We start from the raw sequence: 21,245 nt of genomic DNA on the forward strand, positions 1-21,245 counted from the left end.
ACTGAACAATGTGAAAGCAAAGCCTTCTGGAGGCAGGTCAAGAGCCTCTGAGGAGTGGCCGGCTCCCTGGGCATTAGAAGAACAGACTCAGCCAGGCCTCACCCTGACCCTAGGCTCTCCAGAGGTGCCTGAGGCTCTGCTGCACTTCAATTCCCATCCTGGGTCCACAACAGCTTTATGGAGCCTTCCCACCCTCAGAATCATCATAGAAAGGTATTTTCAGAGGGTGTCTGTTTCTTGCCACCCAAAGCAATTTTAAGTTAAATTTCTATTTAAAAACTGATAGTGCATACAGTTATGGGAAAACTTAAAAACTTTTGGAACGACTTGGCTTTGTGAGTATACTCTTTTCACTCTAAAATTTTATGAAGTCTAAATCCAGAGCAAACATTTCCAATGTCAATTTAGAATCTGAATTAAGATGTACTGAAGGGTAACATAGGTATCAAATTTTGACACGTTCAACTATGAAAAAGTGTGATAGCTCATTAATAATTATATATGTGTGTGTGTGTATATATATATATGTGTATATATATATATATATATTTAGGGCCGCACCTGTGGCACATGGAAATTCCCAGGCTAGGGGTCCAATCTGAGCTACAGCTGCTGGCCTACACCACAGCCACAGCTACGCCAGATATGAGCTGCATCTGCTACCTATACCACAGCTCACGGCAACGTCAGATCCTTAACTCACCGAGCGAGGCCAGGGATCAAACCCATAACCTCATTGTTCCTAGTCAGATTCACTAACCACTGCGCCACGATGGGAACTCCTAATTTTATATACTGATTACATGTTAATATAATCATGTTTTGAATATACTGGGTTAAATAAAAATATTATTATTGATATGGATTTCACCTTTTTAACCTTTTGCCTTTTCTTTAACAAGACTACCAGGAAATTTTAAATGATATATGTGGCTCATAGCATATTTCTATTGGGTAACACAGGACTAGAGTCTCCTGAGGAAGCTCAGATTAGCTGAGAAACTTGCACAGTTAGTAAGTGGCAGAACCAGAATTTCAACCTAGATGCCCAAAGCTAGAGTTCTTTCTTTTTGGTTAATTGAGAAACCTAGCTGGTTTGACCTAGGGCCTCCAACAACACCTGCCTGGAAGGGAAGCAGCAGTTCTCCCCTTAAGCTGGAGGGGCCCCAGCATCTCTGCCCAAGGGACACAGATGTTGATAGGGGAGGGTTGAGAGACAGGCTGGGTGGGCAGGGCTGGACAAGCTCTCCCCTCCACTTTTCCAGCCAATCACCAACCCGTTCAACCGGAGAGCTTTGCTTTTATCATTTCTTTTATGCACTGGGCATGAGATTTCATTTGAGAACACAATTTCTATTTATTTATTTATTTATCATTTTGCATTTTAGGGCCTCACATGTGGCATATGGAAGTTCCCACGCTAGGGGTCGAATCAGAGCTAAAGCTTCCAGCCTAAACCACAGTCCCAGCAACGCCAGCTACTTAACCCAATGAGCCAAGCCAGGGATCCAATCTACATCCTCATGGATACCAGTTGGGTTCATTGGCCCTGAGCCACAACAGGAGCTCCCACAGTTTCTACTTTTAAAAAGAAAGTTGAAAGCATTTGGTAAGAGGGAACTCTTTGAACTCAAACACACATTATACTTGCAAAGTGCTTGACCCTGGGCAAGTTAACTTCTCTGAGCCTCAGTTTCATCATCTGTAAAAGGGGCATTGGTGTTACCTGTCCTGAGAGATCATGACAACAATGAGATAATGGAGGATATAATGCCTGACTCACAGCAGGTGGGCAATGAATGTGATTCTGCTCTTCCCCTCAAGGCTGCACTGGACTCAGTTCTGATTCGTGTGTGTGTGTGGCGGGGGGGATGAGGTGGAGTGTCTATTGAATATGAAGTTAGTGGTGTTCTTTTTCCCCTTGTAGCTTCTTGCCTTGTATTTTCCTTTATCCCCAGAATTGTTTTCAATGGTAGCTTCATATCCACCTGTAGATAGAGAAAGATTTGGGAGAATGAGATAAAATGGGGGATGTCTGTGCATGCTAAATACTGCATGCGCCAGTGTGTTTAATCAAATAGGGCTTTTTTTTTTTTTTTTTTTGCCTATTTGACAAGAGATGAAGACCTGCAGGGGGCAGCATCTGGCCAGTACTTCACTTGTGAGGGACTGGCTCTGGGACTCATGGGCTTTGCAAGAAATCAGTCTTCCCAGGTATAAGGGCACACTGGGGATTCCTGGGAGGAACCTTAGTTCCGGTGTTGAGATGCTCATAATTATGCCCTGTAAAGTAGTGATGCTGATAAAATTGGAGTCCTGGGCTTCTTGGTCCCTGTGGTTCCAGGCAACCTCTTCTCCAGTCCCTCAAGAATCCACCTGCAAAATTTCCCAGCTTCAGATCTGAAAGGGAAGCAGATGGAGATCTAACCCTAACGTATCATTTTAACCAATTCGGGAGGTGAGCAACCTGGCAAGGCAGGTACGGGGGTGTCCCCATCTTACAGAACAGAAAACAGAGACTCAGCGAGGTTAAGTGACTTTCCCTAGGTCTCACAGATTAGAAGTGATCATTACATTTCTTTGGTTTGCGGGCAACAGAAATGACGAGTTAGCTTAAGCAAAGAGGAGGAACATGGGTCTTGGGGCATCTCACAGGGTGCCAAGAGAGTTGACTGGTATGGCCCAGAAGGCCGGGGCTCAGGGCTGTTCAATAATCCCAGAAGGAGGTTGTGGACCTTCTCTCTTGGAAATGCCCGCACAATGGAGCCCCTGCTGGAGCTCCTCCCAGGCCTCGTGTCTCTCAGGTTTCCAATTCGGATTCTGGGAGAGAGGTTCCAAATGGACATGCCTGGATCACTCAGCCGTGGTCAGGGGTCAGCATCACAGTGCAGATGTTGAGGAACTGTTTTAGGGCCTGCTTGAAACCCAGACACATCCTCCACAGGTGTGCACATCTGGTCCCGACTCTCAGCCTCAGCCTTTGCTCTGTCGCCCATGCCACTCTCAGCTTAATCCCAGGGACAGGCCAAGGAAACTAAAGGTGCTATTTGCATTTTAATAAAGCAGGTCCAGAGACCAAAGGCCTTGGAGTCCTAAAACACTAATTCTCCCAAATGATGGAAATGCTAGGCATTGCAACAGATGGGGCACCAGGGGTAAGGCACCCACTCCTGGCACCTCCTGTCACATCACACAAGGGTGCTTCCAACTCATGAAGTTCCCCTGTTTATTTTATTTCTCCTGTTCCCCCAACTCCTTTCCATCTCCCTCTCCAAGGATTTTGTAATATGTTGTCTAGACACTACTGCTGCTGTTTCTCCTCCATTAATCCATTTTAATTGGAAAGTTATCATAATGCAAAGTCTCTTTGGTATTATTTGCAGCTCTGCATTATTAGAACTTCACCAACTCGCTTTCCCAGCAAATTAAACTTGCTATGGAAGCAATGAGATCAGCTGCTCATATTAAATCAGGCTGCGCGTTGTTAAGCGGGGTTGGGAGCGAGGCTTCCTCAGCTGGGTGGGGTGCTGTTGCTGGAGGCATTTACAATGGCACCACTGTTTCTATGCGGAGGATCTGGCCTCTGTGCCCAGTTCTCCTCTTTTTGGCTGTGTGTTGGAAATTAGAGATGAGAAGAAATAAGGGACATAAAAACCTCTGGTGGAATTTGGCCTCTCACCCAAAACCCAGGGCAAATGGCAGCAATCAGAATGTATATGGGCCTAACGCTTGATAGATTACAAAGCACAATCAGCTAGTCCTAGAATCCCATGGAGTAGGTACTCCCGTGCCCTTTGTGCAGAGCTGGAAACCCAGGCACAAGGAGGGTAACTGATCTTGCTCAGGGTTGCACAGGCCACCCTGTGATCTAGGCTTGTGTAGCAGATGTGCTAGAGCAGGGACTCTATACCAGGAGTCTATGTCTGTGTCTAAAACTATGCCACTCCCTAGGGACAAAACTCAGACCAAAGTAAGCAAACACCTTTCTCAGGGCAGTTCCTGGAACTGATTCACTTTAGGATGATGATATGAAAAGCAGTTAATAAAATGACCAGGTTTCCTATTTGTGGATTATCTACTGCCTGCGTCTAACTTTTTCCATTTTTTAAATAATAGAACAAGATGCCAGACATTCCTGCCTGCTTAACCCATTGCCTCATTTCTGGCCAACTGCACACAAGGGAAAAACGACCAGGGTCTTGTGGGGAAACCTTCTCTGAGGACAGAGTGGTGTGGAGAGGAAGCCTTTTGCTTCCTTTACTCCCTCCCCATACGGACACTATTGTGGTGGTTCTGTAAGAATGTCCACTACATCTTTGACCTTCCTCTCTTCCAAAGGTGAAGCATGGTTTGCCTCCCCTTTGACTGTAGGACAGACCTAGTGACTCGATTCTAATGAACAGAAGGTGACAGAAGTGAAGGTGTGTGCCTTTTCTGGGTTTGTTTTGTCTTTGTCTTTTTTTAGGGCCGCACCTGCAGCATATGGAGGTTCCCAGGCTAGGGGCTGAATCGCAGCTGTAGCTGCCAGCCTATACCACAGTGACAGCAATGCCAGATCTGAAGCCGTGTCTGCAACCTACACCACAGCTCACGGCAACGCCGGATCCTTAACCCACTGAGCGAGGCCAGGGATAGAACCCGAGTCCTCATGGATACTAGTCAGATTCGTTTCCACTGAGCCACGATAGGAACTCCAATGCATGCCTTTTAAAGACAGGTCAACAAAGACATTGATGCTATAGTTTTGCTCTCATGGACCACGCAGCAGGTAGGGGAAGCCAGCCGCCATATCATAGAGACCCATGTGGGGAGGAACTGAGGCCTCCTCCAACAGTCAGCACAACTTGCCAGCCATGTGAATGAGCCACCCTGGAAGCTCATTCTCCAGTCCCTGCCAAGGCTTCACATGGCTGCTGCCCTGGCCAGCATCTTAACAGCCACCTCAGGAGACACCTCAAGCCACAGCTCCCTAGCCAAATGCTTCAGAGTTCCTATCTACAGAAACTGGGTGAGATTGTAACTGTTCACTGTTGTTTTCAAGCACTGAGTTTTGCAGGCATTTGTTACACAGCTGTAGATGAAAAATACACCTCATACAGCCATCTTGGAACAGTGAGATGACAAGAGGTTGCCTATTTTGAGACTTCTCAGTACGTGACATAATAAGAGCCCTTAAATTATGGTTAACAGGGACTTGGATACTTGTCACCAAAGGAGGAAGCCCTTTCCACTGATGGGCCCCTGCTCCCTACTGCCTCAGCCCAGAGGCGATATGGGCTACTTCCAACCACATTTCATTGGCCAGCAGAGTTCACATGGCCTCCACCCAACTAGAAGCGGGGCAGGGAAATGCTGAGAAGTACATGAGGGCTTCTAGGAGGAGAAGGTGGGAACCTTGTTAGGCCCAAAGGAAGAGCAGAATTTAGATGTTGGATGGAGAGAGGGCACATTAGAGGATTAGGCCACAGAAAGCGATGGATGTTGGCCTGAGCTTGGTGTGGAATGAAATTCCCCATGCTCCCTGACTGGCCCATTTCGGGGCTGACCAGTGCTCCCTGCGAACCTCTCTGCTGAGGGTCACGGTGGGCCCGCTGAGGTGAAATGCCCCAGAATCCTCAGGGTCTGCTTCTTGTCCCCAGTGCAATGGTGTCTATGGGAGTCTGTTGCTCTTTCAACCTCCGCCTATGCCCTTGACCAGAATTCATCTTTCTTTTGGGTAAAGGGAGATGTGTGGAGCTGGCTCTGCAACTTTGTGCAGCCTGGGGAGTAAAATTCAGGAAAAATTTTCCTGGACAAAACTTAGACTTAAGAGGCTAAATGGTTCATGTACTTTTATATGTTGAGATGGAATAGAGGTTTTTTTTTTTTTTTTTCTTTTTAGGGCTGCACCTGTGGCATACAGAAGTTCCCAGGCTAGGGCCTGAATTAAAGCTAGAGCTGCCAGCCTATGCCACAGCCACAGCAACACTGAGTCCCACCCACATCTGCAACCTACACTGCAGTTTGTGGCATTGCTGGATCCCTAACCCACCAAGCGAGGCCAGGGAATCGAACCTGCATCCTTATGGACACTGTGTCAGGTTCTTAACCCGCTGAGCCACAACAAGAACTCCTGGAATAGAGGCCTTCTGGAGATCCAATAGTCCTCTTCCTAATCACAGCAGGTCAGGCACCCTGGGACCCTGAATAGGAGACTATCTGGGATATATTAACAGCCACTCACTGAATGGCTGACTTTCAAGTGGTTCATGTTCTGGAGCCACCAAGCTGGCGGGTGTCTACAGCAGGTGGACTCGGAGGTGTCACATCAGCAGAGCCCATAGGGACTGAAACCTGCATAAACTGCCTACCCCATTGCCATCCTGATGCATTCCCAAGGATGCTCCTCATTTACCCTTACCTATGCCAGTTAGTTAGCTAGGTCCTTTCTTCAACTGGACTTAGGCCAGTAAGATCCCTAAAGGCAGTGGGTGAGGAGCACCCTGCAGACCTGCAGGGGGCGTGTCAGGAGTTCAGGGTTCGTAAAAAGGGTGGCCAGGTGCACAGATCTGGGGAGATATCCGTGGCATCAAGTCTCTTGGGGGCAGGGCCTAGGAATCACCATTTTCCTGTACACACTCCAGGTTATCCTAACACCCCCCCACCCCCACCCCATATTTGACCCTGTCTATGTCCTGGGACAGCCTGATGACTGGGCTGACAGGCTGGTCAATCCACCTGGGATCACTAAAGAGACCAGGGCATTGCTCAGGTCACTCGAGGGGGGTGGAGGGGCTCAAACATCACTCCCCAGCCTCTCTCCACTGGCTATAGTGAGGCTCCTCACCCTCCAGGAGCCAGTGGGAGGCCTTGGAGCTGAGGGAGCCCAGAGTCAAGCCATCAGGGAAAGCAGGAGCACTCACTCACTCTATCCATGGCAGCAGACTCTCTGCCACCCCCAGCCCACATTCCTGGTTCTGGAAATATTTATTTTAAAAAAAGAGAAGCCTTTATATAAGGCTTCGATGAGCCCAGGCACCAGCTGAAGTGCTCGGCATGTACAAACTCTGTCAATCCCACAATTCCCATCCGAGGCAGGCACTACTGGTCTCCCCACTTTACAGATGGGGAAACAGAGGCACTCAGAAAGTACTGGGCATCCATGCACGCTCTTGGGCCCTGAAGCTGCTGAGTGGGCCTGCCTTCTGGGCACTTCTCCAAGTCTTGATTTTTACGGAGAGACACAGCCCAGAGGGGATAGGGCCAGGCGGAGTCACACCAAGCCTGAGCTGGGTCAGGCTAGGGTTGTGGCCTCCAGATCATGCTGCCTTCCTCAGAAAGTGGTGCTTCTGGGTTGTTCTAGCCACAGGGTTCATAACTGATGCTACAAATTGAATGAAATAGCTGCTTCGTTACAAATTAATAACAGATTTGTTTGTCATTAAGGCAGCATTGTTTAATAAAATTAGTTCAGCTGAGTGTAATTACCTTCATATAAAATTCCCCCTTAAAAATTACTTTGATAAATCTAAGCCAATTAGGCAGCATAGCGACTGGGGTGTGGGGCTCTGGCCCCGAGCTTAGGCTGGGCCCTGCAGGGACACCCTGGGCCAGGAGTTCTGTGCCCATGCCCTTGGGGTCACATGCCCAGGGGACCTCTGGAAGACCTAGTGGCAAGCCTGCCACTCAGCTTCTCCAAGGCCAAACTGTACAGGGCCTTGGACCAACCTCTCACTAAATCCAAAAACATCTTCCTCCTAAGTAGGCCTGCCTCCATTTTTCTTGCCACCCCTCCAGCCTTTCATGCTCATTCCTGAACTTTGGGTTTCCAGGTCATTTCTTTCCATAAGCCACTATCCCAAACCTTGATCTTATGATTTAATGCCCTGTGAAGTGGCCTCGTGGTAATTTAGGGAAAATGGTATCCACATGGGGGATCAGGAGACAAGGTCTTTGGCCCAGGGCTGGCCCGGCCCATGCTGGGTGCTCTCAGTCCCTGTTACCTGTTTACAGGGGCTTCTGTTTACTCCCCTCTGAGATGGAAAACACAGTAGTTTCCTTCTCAGGTGGTTTTGAGGGTCCCAGGAGATGATGACCATGGTGTTTATATACTGCAGACCCTGGTTGAGGCCTCCCTTCTGCTCCCTCCCCTCACTTAGCAGCTGGCCTTCTGGCCTGGCCTGGCTACTCAGCTCACCATCATTTCTGAGTCTCCCTTGTTGCTGCCCTTTCTGGAATATCCTACCTGCTTCTCTCTGGTTAGCTGGCTTAGGTTTTAAGTTTCAGTCAATACCCTCCTTCTTACATGCTTCTCGCACTTGTTCTGCTGGCCCCTGAGCCTGACCTAGGGACCGTGTCACCTGCCAGGAGTGGGGCTGGGTGTATGGACTCACCCTATACGGTTAATTTTCAGGACACAAAACATTCTGTCAATGACTCTCTGACAGACGAATCAGGAGAATCAAAAGATGCCGCCTCTGGATGGGAGGTCAGAGGTCAGCAGTCCCACGTCCCCGTTCATGGACAGGGAAATGGAGGCACAAAGCCACTTAGTGGAGGGGTCAGGGGTCCTCCATGTCTTCACTTTTAGGCCAGAACTTACTCCAGCCTGTATTTTCCATTGATTCTGGTCTGCTCCTATGCCAAGCCCTTTGCTAAGTTTGCTGGTCATTTCCTGAACAGCACTCTGAACTCTAGCTGCCTGGATTTCTGCCCCAAGGAGGTGTTGTAGAGAAGTTTTCCAAGCAGAATAGCTCAAAAATATATCTCCCAATCTTTCCTGTGTAACTTATAGGCCTAAGATCTCCAAATGGCCCTGCAGGAAGCCAGTGGAAGGTAAGGAAGGTAGGGCATAGTGTTACACAACTCCAGGGGGCACCATTCATACATTCTACCATCCCTTGGCGTTGCACAGCGCACAGCTCACACAGCTGCACACTGTGCCCTGGGGCCAGGAGCCAGGGGGTATGTATGCATGTAAAGACAAGACCCAGCTTAAACTGCAGGGAGGTGGCTGAGATGAGGAGAGAAGCAGGACTAGAACTTGGGCAGGGAAGAGGACAGCCCTTCTCCCAGGAAGCTCTGTATCCACCTCGTCATGTGAACATCTGAAGCCTACCTGCCCGCACAGAGTCACTCTGCAGCTTCTGGTCTTAATTTCCACATGTGTAAAACAGTGAAAACAACATGTAATTTACAAGGGCAGGTAATAGGCCTGGACGTGCTTCAGAAGTAGAAGGTGAAATCTGAGTCTGGAGGTCAAAGTGAATTAGTGAGGTCAAAGCGAATGACTAGAGGTTGGAGCACAGGGCTATCTGGCATGAGGCTTAGGGTCTGAGAAGCCCATCCCCTCTGCCTCAAGCCGGAGGCCTGGGCTGATGGCCTGGCTGAAGACCACATTTTTGGGTGGAATTCCAGAATCTACCAGGAAGCCAGAGGTTTTATGACAGTGGCGAGTATAGTGGGGGTGACAGAGTGGGAAGGGAACACTGGCCTGGCTGCCTCTGCAGAGAGAAGGGAGGCCTTTCCTCGGCCTTCACTTCCTCCTGATGCTCCCACATTCCCAGGGCCCAGACTCCTGGGGTGGCCCTTTCCAAAAGGCCTCACTGGTCATCCAGCCAGGGGGCTTGGGAAGGGGAGGGGGCAGGGGACAGCAGGACGTAAGGGCTGAAAAGTTCTGAAAACCCGCTGCCTGAGTGCCAGCCTCCTCCACGGCCCCCCAGGTCCCTCTAAAGCCCCTTTTGAAGGGGACCTCGGAGCTCTAATGAGTTGAGAGCTTTTATGGGAGCCCAGGCAAACCAATTAGGTTTGCTTAAAAATATTGTATTCATTAGCATGAAAATAAAGCTGAACTTTTTAGAGATAATTGCATCTTTTAAAATGTGGTAGTCTTTGTCTGGGCTTGTCTCATAAATATGCATGCTGCATAATCCTTTTGGAACCATGGTTGCAATCATGAGTAACACACAAATGCATCCAGGGTGTTAATATTCTGACAAGAGTAGGGCCTCTTGGGCAGGCAGTGCCACCGGTGGTGGCCTCTGGAGGAGGCCCTCTAATCCCCCAGCTGCAGCCTGTGTTTCTCATAGAGACGGAATGCAGTCTCAGATCCCTGATACCACAGACCAGGGCTCCAGTTCTAAATTGCTCCCTTTTGTGCTGATGTTTCCAAGGAGGTGGGCTTGCAGGCTTCTTGGGCTTGACTCAAGAGGCAGAGAAGAGGGGTGGGGGAATGGAAGTTGAGCTCAATTTACAGCTGGGGAAATTGAGGTCCCAGGGGTTAAGTGGGTTTGTGGAGGTTACCCAGCACGGATGGGGCCAAGATGAAGCCTGGTTTACCATTGACGCCTGATGCCCGTTTTCTGAAATCAAGTGAGGGTCCCTGCCAGGGAAAGGATTGCATTTGCATTTAGCAGGGAAAGAATGCATTTCAGGTGGTGAGGCTGGGTGGCTGTGGAGGGTGGGTGGTGGTGCAGGGGGAGGATTGGTGGCTCCAGCTGCACCCACTCTGTTTCTATCAGCTGCCCTCCAAGTCACCCCAAATAAACATGCCATCTAAGTTAAAGCAATCAGCTTGCTATGTCAATGCAGAGTTAGGACAAGTTCTAAGCAACCCCCTTCCTGACTGGGAGTGGCCCTCAGCCCTTCTGGGTTGAAATTTCTGAACTGCCCCAGGTACCCGCCTACAGGAGTTCTTCCCCGCTCCCTCCCTTCCTTCCAAGCAGAACAGCTTTATAAGATTAATATCATCCTAGGACGGGAGGACTGGTCCCAGGGAAAACTGTGAACTCAGTGAGGTCTCATTTCAGAGGCCATTTTTCTAAGTCCTTGCTCTGTCTCAGACACCAAGCTAAGCCTAATTGGGGCTGAACAGGTGGACAAGGCTGTCCTAGGTCATCATCTATGGGGAGACAGGTGCATTTGTCAGGGTCCCGAGACCTAAGATCCAAGCAAAGCCATGCTGTGGAGGGAAGTGGTGGGGGGTGGGGGTGGGGGTGGGAGCAAGGCTGAAGACCAGGTGGGATTCAGGCAGGCTTTGAGAACAACTGGAGCAGAGAGAGGCCCAGGCTTTGGGATGTGCTGGGGCAATATACAAATACAAGCCCAGCAAGTTTTCCTTTGCCACTTCCCAATGCCGCTTCCGAGATTCCTATCTCCTCTCCCTGGGTTCTCTGCTGCCCTTCCCGCCCCCCTCCCCACCTGCCCCTCCTTCCTATTCGAAGGCCACTGCTGAGTGTGCCAGGTCTTCAAAGTTACCAAACAGGAAACCATCCAGATGTCCTACTACAACCGACGGGGTGAGAAAGCGTGTCACCTTTAATTACAGCCTGCCGACTTTTGTTTAAAAATCTATTGGGGTGAACCATGCCATATTCAACTATTTGGGTATCTTAATGGTGATTTTAACATCTACAGAGTGCTTTCTGTGTGCAGATGCAATATATATGCATTATCCCATTTAATCCTCAGGATGAACTCATCAAAGATATTTTGTGCCTACCACTCCCATTGTACAGACAGGGAAACCGAATTGGAGAGAACTGAACTCTCCCAGGTCTCATGGAGCTGGGATTCAGTCCCGGCTACCTGGGCCATGTGGAATTGTCACAAAATATAGGCCCTGTGGGCTTGGAGCTCACTAGGGCAGAATAAAGACCAAAATGCAGTGAAAAAAGAGATAGCTGGGAATGGAAAATTGCATCCCATAACTCTTATTTTTTTATTTTTTATTTTTTTGGCTGAGCCCAAGGCATGTGGAAGATCCTGGGCCAGGGACCGAACCTGTGCCACAGCAGCAACCAGGGCTGCTGCAGTGACAATGCTGGATCCTTAACCTGCTGTGCCATAGGAGAACTCCCTGTAGCTCTGACTGAGGGGAGGTTCAGCTGTTAAAAGCAAAATACAGTTATGCGCTGGGGGTGTGGGATGGAAATCCTATAAAACTGGATTGTGATGATCACTGTACAACTATAAATGTAATAAATTCATTGAGTAAAAAAAAAAAAACTTTTTTTTTTGTCTTTTTGCCTTTTCTTGGGCCGCTCCCACAGCACATGGAGGTTCCCAGGCTAGGAGTCAAATCAGAGCTGCAACTGCCGGCCTACACCACAGCCACAGCAACTCGGGATCCGAGCTGTGTCTGCGACCTACACCACAGCTCACGGCAACACCGGATCCTTAACCCACTGAGCAAGGCTAGGGATTGAACCCGCAACCTCATGGTTCCTAGTCAGATTCGTCAACCACTGAGCCATGACGGGAACTCCGAGTAAAAAAAATTTTTTTTTAAATAAAAGCAAAATACTGTTAAAGGCAGTATCTTGCACTTCCAAAGGCAGGAGGCTAGTGGGGGAAGGGAGGTGCACAGGCAGAGTCACATTCTCACCGCTATAGGGAGGGACCTGCCTGGGCAACAGGGACCACTCTGGAAAGGTGGTGCCATCTTCCCAAGGAGCATGCAGACTAGCATGAGGAATCTCTTTGGCTTCAGTTTTTAGAGCAAGAGCAGAGGTAATAGTGGTGAAGGCTGAACCACAAGGTTAGAGTCAGAGATTGGTTTGGAGGGAAGACACCAAAGCCTTGATCCCAGGAATGCAGCGTCCTGGTGATTTGGCTTAACACAGGGATACCGCTACAGCACTGAGGAAGAGCTTGGTGGGTGACCCTAGGCCAGCTAATTAATGATGTCACTTCATGCAAGTCAAAACTATAATGAGGTACCACTTCACATCAGTCAAAATGGTCATCATTAGAAAGTCTACAAAAAACAAACACTGGAGAGGATGTGGAGAAGAGGGAACCCTCTTACGATGCTGGTGGGAATGTAAGTTGGTACAGACACTATGGAAAACAGTATGAAAGTTCCTCAAAAATTTAAAAATAGATTTGCCATATGATCCAACAGTCCCACTGCTGGGCATATATACAGGCCAAACTATAATTCAACATGACACATGCACCTCAATGTTCATAGCAGCAAAAGCCAAGACATGGAAACGACTTAAGGGCCCATCGACAGATGAATGGATTAAGAAGATGTGGTACATATACACAGTGGAATACCACTCAGCCATCAAAAGAATGAAATAATGCCATTTGCAGCAATATGGATGCAACTAGAGATTCTCAAACTAAGTCAAAAAAAAGTATCATGGAATCTAAAATATAACACAAAGAACCTATCTATGAAACAGAAACAGACTCACAGAGGTAAAGAACAGACTTGTGGTTGCCAAGGGGGAAAAGGGTGGGGGAGGGATGGGTTGATGGATTGGGAATTTGGTATTAGCAGAGGCAAACTCTTATATATAGGACAGATAAAGAACAAGGGCCTACTGTATAGCACAGGGAACTATATTCAATATACTATGATAAACCATAATGGAAATGAATATGAAAAAGAATGTATACATATAACTGAAACATTTTACTGTATAGCAGAAATTAACAGAACATTGTAAATCAACTATATGTCAATAAATTAAAAAAAAAACAAAATAATATCATCATCAACAACAACAAATTATATCATTTCATACCAAAGCTAATGGGCCCCTGGAGCCCTTTCCTTTCTAAGCTTAAAAATTCCAGAATTAGTATTGTAATTATAGGGACTTTAACCAAAAAAAAAAAAAAAATTTTTTTTAATGGCTGCATTTGTGGCATATGGAAGTTCTGGGGTCAGGGATTCAATCTGAGCTATAGCTGTGACCTACACTGTGGCTGTGGCAACACCAGGTCCTTTAACCCACTGTGTGGGGTAGGGATCGAACTCATGCCTCCAAAGTTACCCAAGCCACTGCAGTTGGATTCCTAACTCACTGTGCCACAGCAGGAACTCTTAGGGACTTTTTTTTTTTTTTTTTTGGTTTTTAGGGCCGTACCTGTGGCATATGGAAGTTCTCAGGCGAGGAGCCAGAGCCACAGCTGTAGCAAGGTGGGATCCCAGCCACGTCTGAGAACTATACCACAGCTCACGGCAATGCTGGATCCCCAACCCACTGGGAGAGGCCAGGGATTGAACCCGCACACTCATAGATCCTAGTCAGATTCGTTAACCACTAAGCTGTGAAGGGAAATACTCCCCCACATCATTGTTGATACAGCTTATCTTACTGGGTTCTTAGGCTTCATTACAAATATGTTAGAAACTGGAGGCAGGAGGAGGGATAGGTGAGTGTCAGAAACCTCACAGAACAAGTGTACCATAAACATCTCATGTCCATACTTATAACCCTACCTCACACTTTTTAATGACAGCATAGAATTCCAAGGGATGCATGTACCATATTTGTTTAAAAACAGTATATTAGCCTTTTTTTTCCTTTTTTTCCTTTTTTGTCTTTTTAGGGTCACACCCACAGGTGTGGGTTCCCAGGCTAGGGGTCGAATTGGAGCTGCAGTTGCTGCCCTGCACCCCAGTCATAGCAACTCGGGATCCGAGCTGCATCTGTGACCTACACCACAGCTCACGGCAACACCAGATCCTTAACCCAATGAGCTTAATCACCCACTTAATCACTGATCCAGGGATCGAACCTGAATCCTCATGGATACTAGTTGGATTCATTAACACTGAGACATAACAGGAACAGCTTTTTTTCCTTTTAAAAGTAATACTTGTTTTTGCCATTACCAGTAAATCTGTAATGGCCAACATGGGACATATACATGTGTAAATAATATCTTACTATTACTGCATGTCTACAGATAATATTTTGTATGAGGACTTAGAGGAATTTCTGCATTAAATGTATCTGTGTTTAACAGTTGATAGGTACTTTTAAATTACTCTAAAAAAAATCAGTCTACTTCTAACAAGTATATGAACATGTTCCTTTCCCCAAATTCTCTAAACAAGGCTTTCTATTGTGAGTGCATTGTTCTACATATTGATTCTTATTGATTTTGAAGAACTCTTTGCATATTATGGGTATTAACCCTTTGTCAGTTATGCAAGATGGTACAAATATTTTCTCAGGTCAGTTACTTGTCCCTTCTCTTCATTTACATATTATTTTGCCATGCAAAAAATTTACATTTTTATGTAGTGAAATCTGTAATTCTTTTCATTTATACCTTCTGGATTTAATGCCTTGAATAGGAAGTCATCTTCCTCTATAAGAGTATTAAATAAATTATATTTTCTTCTGCTTTACAAAAATTAAAAATACTTTTTTGGGGGTTAGGGCATGAACAGGGGAAGGTAGAGTGTAGTTACTGTGCTCTATACATCACACTATATGGTAGGCTTTCACTGCCTATTCTCCTTGTGGTCGGGTGGGGCCATGTGACTAGCTCTAGCCCAACTTGTGAGTAGAATTGATGGGGTCACTTCAAGACCAAGCATTTAATTGCTAAGGCAAGACCATCCAGTCCATGCCCAGATCTTCCACGCCCAGAACATTTGAGATGGTGGCTGCTCTGTCAACTAAAATCACAAGCTGGGTGATTTTAATGGGCAGAGCCACCCAACCAACCCGCAAATGGACATGTGGCCTGGGCCAGAAGTCAGCCTTTAGTGTGTTAAGTCATTGAGGTTTGGGGGCAGTTCATCACCATGGATAGCATAGCCTATCCTGGATGACACCTTTACTTTTTTCTATAGGGACAGCTGATTATTGACTTTCCATTTTTTTAAATGATCCATCTTTAGGAATTCCCTTGTAGTCTAGTGGTTAGGATTTGGCACTTTCACTGATATGGCCTGGGCTCAATCCCTGGTCTGGGAACTGAGATCCCACATTAAGCCACTGCACCCTATGGCCGAAAAAATAATTTTTTTAAATAAAATAAAATAAAATAAAATGGTCCATCTTCCCCTGCTGATATAAAATGCCATGTTTATCACTTTCTGCATTCTTATATACACACAGGAATATATCTGGACTCAATCTATTTGCCTATTTGTCTGCCAAAATCAACTATTTTAATTGATAAAGCTTTATAATATATTTTGATGTTTTGCAGAGGAGGTTTTCAACTTTATTTTGCTTTTTCCTATGGATTTGCGTTGTTTTTTTTTTTTTTTGCACACTCCTGGCATGCAGAAGCTCCTGGGCCACAGCAGTGACAATGCCAGATCTTTAACCTTCTGAGCCACCAGGAAACGCCTGAATTTACTCCGTAAACAAGCTTTAGAACCAGTTGCTGAAGTTTCATAAAGACCCCGCTAGAATATGGGTTGGACTTCCATTGAACTTATACATTAATTGACAGAGGACTTCTGACTTTACATATGGAATCTTCCTCATTTATTTTTCATGCATTAATCCTCCTTGAGAAATATTTTTTGAGCTCCTTCTATATGCCAAGCATTTTGCTGACACCAAAGATAAAAGATAAACAGGGCACCATCCGTGCTAGCCAGGCTCACAGTCTAGGGGGAGACAGGAAAGATCACAGATGATGGTCCTGAGGGGAAGGCACCAGGCACAGTGGGAGCCCACAGACAGGATGTAAAGGAACGGCCCCGGTAGGGTGAAGATGGAGATGTATACCGGAAGACTCCAGGTGGGGGTGTAGTGGAAGAGGAAAGTAGAGGCAAGGAAGAGAAGCTATGTTGTGCTATGGAGTCTGGTCTTCCTCTCCAGAACAATAGGGTGCAGCTGAAGGGTTTGCACTGTGCTGGCATGGCCTGCTGGCTAGCTAGCTTATTCATTTATTTGTTTGTTTGTTTGCCACACCCACAGCATATGGAAGTTCCCAGGCTAGGGGTCAAATCAGAGCTGTTGCTGCTGGCCTACACCACAGCCATAGCAACACCAGATCCAAGCCTCGTTTGCAACCTATACCACACCAGATCCTTAACCTACTGAGCAAGGCCAGGACTCGGAACCGGCATCTCACAGACTCTACATCAGGATCTTCACCTGCTGAACCACAGTGGGAATTCCATGGTCTGCTAATTTAACCAAATTCCCATATTTAACTACTTAACCGGTTTGGAGCATAAACCAACCCAAAGAATATCGAACGGCTAAGAAAAAGGGACCAAGACCCACAAACAACTAACGCTGAACACCTACTACGTGCCAAGAATTTTCATGGGTACAGGATCCATGTTGCCAGTGTCTGGCAAGATAGCTTTACATAATATAAAACTCACAATAACCCCAAGTTCTACAGGATTCCCATTTGATACAGAAGACAAATGAGGTTCAGAAGACTTAGGTGATGTAGCCCATGTCCAAGAGCTAGTTAGCAGCAGAGCTGGGCCTGACAGCAGAATCCTGGATTTCCAAATCTAGGAGTCTTTTGGCCCCTCCACAGCTGCGTGTCGTTATAAAAAGGAGCTGGTTCTCCGCCTGGGGAGGAGAGGGAAGGCTCTTTCTTGGCCAAGTTTCATTTAATTTTCCATCAGTAGGTGTCAACTGTGAACTAGTCAGAAATGCTAAAATAACAGCTTAAAAACATAGGAACAGAAATGGAAATGTAATTTTAGCGTGCTTCACCAGCCCCCTCCTGAAGATAAGTGCTGCTTTTGGAGTATCTGTTACAGAAATGTAACACTTAAGGACTAAACTCACAGGAGCTGCTGGCGATGTGCAGTTTAGCAAGTTGGGCTGTTAAAGGGAGGAAAAAAAAAACAAAAAACAACAAAACACTCCACAGGCAGAAAATTGAAAACAAAAGGAAATGGAGGAAAAAAAAAAAAAAAAAAAAGCCACATAGCATTCCTACCTCTGGTTGTAGTTCCTCCTAATGGCCTAAGAAATAGCTTGTTGAATTGAAAGAGTCTTGCCTGTGAGAAACATTAACTCAGAGATGGTGCATTGGATGGAAAAGGAGGCTGGCTTAAGCCAATCAAGCATCAGGGCCTGTGACTGGTAAATTAGCAAGGGCTCATTCAATGCCTCCCCTGTGGTGGGCATGGTGCTCAGCCCAGTGAGGGGCTTCAGGACCAGGAAGGTTGGCTTTCCTCCCTCGAGGGGTGGCTGTTCCAATTTGGATGCAACACCCAGTGAGATCAACGAGGGGATGAAATGATAATACAAATCCAGGACAAGACCCAGAGATGCATGGGGAACAGATCTCACATTGAGGGGAACGAGGGAGTGCCGTTCTGGTTTGTAGGCTTGACGAAGGGGACATGAGAGGAAACATGGGGTCACAGCCCAGGAGAAGGAGATCTGGATTCCGGCCTCAACTCTGGCCCGGTTCATTGTGTGAATTGGGACAACTCACTTCACCTTTCTGAGTCCCAGATTCATCACATGTTGAACAGTGAACGTTGATCATATGGTTTCTAAGGCCCCTTCAGGCTCTGACACCTATGATTTTATAAATCAGAGTTATTAATAAGGCTCTTTCAGTTGCCAGTAACAGAAACCCAGCTCCAAGCAGCTTATTCAAAAAGGGGGCATTTCTTGGAGCTAATTGTAATAGCCAAGGGAAGGCTAGGATCAGGTATGGATGGATCCAGGAACTGACAATGGGTTCCTTGAGCTCTGTTTCCCTCCTGCTCCACCCCAGGTTGTGTCTTCTTCTCTCTGTGCTGGCTTGTGTCTCCATCTATGGATACAGTCTTTTTGATAGCCCCTAGTTGCTTAGCCCAACCTAAACCACATGGAATGGGTTTCTCCCAAAAAAGGAAAGCTTTGGGCAGAAAGGAGGTAGGGTTAATGGCAGGCAAAACGACAGATGATCTCCACATGGGCCTTGAGTGCATTTTAGGTTAAGATATAAGAAGAGGAGGAGGGGAGGGGCACTCTAAGGAGAATCACAAGGTCAAAGCTATGCCAAGGGCCTGGACAGAAATTTTGTGGGGCCCAGGACAGGAGCGCAAAAGGAAGCCACAAAACCATATGTCTAATTATTAAAGAGTTGTGACTCACATTAGCAATCTGTTAAGTAAAATACATTTCTCTGCTCATCTTGACTCATGTACCTTTATAATGACCTGAAGGCAGGTTCCTATTCAGAGTTTTTGGCATCCTTGCAATTTTGCACAACAGTGAGATGGAGCAGGGCCATATATTCTATTCCTTCTATTCCCACCCTAACTCCCTCCCACACTGAGTAGATACCTCAGCACCTACATCCAAATTCTGATCCCTTGGAAAGAGCTGGCCTGGGGCACGCATGCTGACCCTCCCTGTTCACCTTCAGAGGGACTGGCCTGGGAAGAGGTCATAGAAGGGAGCTGGGACCATTTGAGCAATGAATTCTGTGGCTCCAGATGCTGGAGTGTGGCATTGAGATAGGCTGGCACCTGAGACCCTTTACCCAAGTGCTTGTTCATAGTCAAATGTCTCCTCCATCGACAGAGTACAAAAAAACTGTAGGGGACTAAAAATATCTGCACAGATGTGCAAGTCAGGGTAATTATGAACAATAAGATACAAAAGGCCATAAACCAACTGCCATTTCTGAGGTGCCGAGAGCACAAGCAGGGTACCACGCGTGATCCCTGCACATAGCACCACCAAGGGGCTGGGGAGACCACCTAAGCTGCCCCTCTGCCTGACCCAGACCCACCCATCCGCCCCACCCTAATTTAAAGGGAACTTGTCCTTACAGCAAAGCTAAATCTCAAGCAACCAGAGGTGAAGATAGCTGCAGACACAGGGAGCAGCCCGCCCTTCTCTCGGAGAGGGAGCAAGGGCATCACACCTGTTGCTGGTTTTCACTCCCTCAGGCTGCAGCATGAGCCCCAACACATTTGCATTCAATTTCTCAACTGACCTCTTATCAATTTCTATTGATTAAAGGTCCAAAGACCCCAGGTGGTAACAGTATTGAGGGGGGTATGTGGGCCCCAGGTGGGTCCTTCCTTGTGGCCCCTTAGACTGCTCACTCCAAGGAGAGAGAGGACTGTGGCCAGAAGAGGGGCCCTAGAAAGAGCCAGGTCTGGAGCAGCGGCCCTGCTGCCCAGACCTAGGGCTGGTAGTGGTGGGAAGTCAGAAGTGGATGTGCCGAAGTGGGGTCGCAGAGAATTATTGGAGGGGAGAGCTGGGAAATGAAAGTGAAAAATGTATTTGGGCTTGAATGAGGATGGCACCGAACTTTAGGCTACAGAGATTGGACTTGGTCCTATGGGCAATGGGGAGCCTTGGAGGATTTGAGGACCCAGGTCCAGAGTGACCCCACTGATCCCCCATCTGGAAGGTTCCCCTCTCCTGCCCTCAGGTACTCACAGGAGCCACTTCCTGAATCTGCACCATCCCTCGCCTCAGCTTGTTTGAGATTCAGCTTTGCTGTAAGGAAACGTTCCCTTTGAGGCAACTTTTCTCTGAACCCCACCCCCACCAGCGTGTGTGGTTCCTCTCTTGGACTCCCTAAGCCCATGGGGTTTCTTTATCAAAGAGCCCATCACACGGACCTGGTCTCATTCCTCCAGCAGCCAGACTTCAAGACGCCAGCCCCCCCAGTCCTGCCCTACAAATGTTGGCGGAAAGAAGGAAATTACTGTAAGAAATACAAGGGAGGTGCACTTACAAGAAAGTGTGTTGTGAAAAGTAGCTCGTGTACTTACCTCCTCAGAGACTTGGTTTCCACACCCCAGTGGTGCACTCGCCTTCGAAAATACATTTAGAATCTGACCGCCTTTACTACCTGCGTCAGAACCTGCCCAAGACCGACAGCCGCCATCTTGGCTCTCCTGGGTTACGTCAGGCCTCTCCCCATTGGTCCCCTCCCGTCTCACTCTAGCAACACGCTTTCTTGTTAAAAGCGAGTTCCCATCGTCTGTGATGGTTTCCCCATTTCACTCAAAGGAAATGCCAAGGTCCTTATAAAACGTTTAGAAGGCACTTAGAAGCAGCTGGGTTCCGTGAGGGCGCTTAATAAAAACGGAGATTATGATTTGCGGGGGGGGGGGAGCGGAGCGGGGCCTGAGATCCTGCATTTCTAACAGCTGCCTCCACCCCTTGATGTGAGGTTGCTGGGCAGAGGACCACACTGTGGGCTGCGAGGCTCCAGGATGGTGCCTCCTCCTCTGACTGCATTTACTCCCCTCGCCCTCCTTCCAGGTTGACTGACTGTCCCTGATTGCCCGGGACTGTTTTGGTTTTCAAACTGTCTTACTCCCAGGCACGCCCTCGTCCTGGGCAAGTGCGGCTGTTGGCATTCACCCGACCGGCCCACTTCCTCCCTCCCCAACTTGTATCTTCTGTACCTCTTCCCCACTCGGTTTTTATTCTTGGAAGCTATCACCCACTAGCACACTATGGATTTCAGTGTATTTATCTCTTTGATTATGTTTATCTCCGCTAGGAAGAGCAGGGGTGTTCTCTCTCAATTGTCACTGATGTACCCTCGGAGCC

General features: G+C 47.4%; 1 long non-coding RNA gene across 1 annotated transcript in view; it reads right to left on the bottom strand.

Moving 5' to 3' along the window:
- LOC125121227 (uncharacterized) overlaps nucleotides 1-20,561 on the bottom strand; it is a 42,471-nt gene extending 21,910 nt beyond the window's left edge. The window contains exon 1 of the long non-coding RNA XR_007133407.1: nucleotides 20,456-20,561. This is a non-coding gene — a long non-coding RNA (uncharacterized LOC125121227). The remainder of the gene's footprint in view (nucleotides 1-20,455) is intronic.
- Between the last annotated feature and the right edge of the window lie 684 nt (nucleotides 20,562-21,245).

This window comes from Phacochoerus africanus, chromosome 2, assembly GCF_016906955.1.
Source record: "Phacochoerus africanus isolate WHEZ1 chromosome 2, ROS_Pafr_v1, whole genome shotgun sequence".
NCBI lineage: Eukaryota > Metazoa > Chordata > Mammalia > Artiodactyla > Suidae > Phacochoerus > Phacochoerus africanus.